Here is a 511-nt window from a genome sequence, read left to right on the forward strand (position 1 = left end):
TGCTGGGGGATTGAACCGCGGTCCCTGATGCTTTTGCTAAGCTTGTTCTAAGTAGGTGCTTTAGACCACTGAGCCATCTCTCCAGCCCTCTTTCATATCTTGTCATGGCTTGCGTACTAAATTGTACTCCATTGTCTGGGTGGACCATGGTTTATCTAATCATTTGCTCATTGAAGGGCATGATAGTTGCCTTCAAGTTTCAGCAATTATAAGTGAAGCTCCTACAAAATGTCATGTGGACATTTTTGTGTAGGTGCAAGTTTTTAACTCATATGGATAAATAACAACGTGCTCAACTGCAAGATCATATAATAAAACTAGGATTTGTTTTATAAGAAACCACCAAATTATATTTCAAAGAGGCTATACTAGTTCTTTTTTTTTCTTTGAGCTCCACTGCAGTGAATGAGAATTCTTGTGGCTGCACATCCTCACCAAAGTGAGGTTTTGACAGTGTGTAGGTCTTTGCTGTTCTAATGGATGTGACATCAGTTCGATCTTATTTCTCTTT

The sequence above is a fragment of the Octodon degus genome, unplaced genomic scaffold, assembly GCF_000260255.1.
Source record: "Octodon degus isolate 3935 unplaced genomic scaffold, OctDeg1.0 scaffold00165, whole genome shotgun sequence".
Classification (NCBI taxonomy): domain Eukaryota; kingdom Metazoa; phylum Chordata; class Mammalia; order Rodentia; family Octodontidae; genus Octodon; species Octodon degus.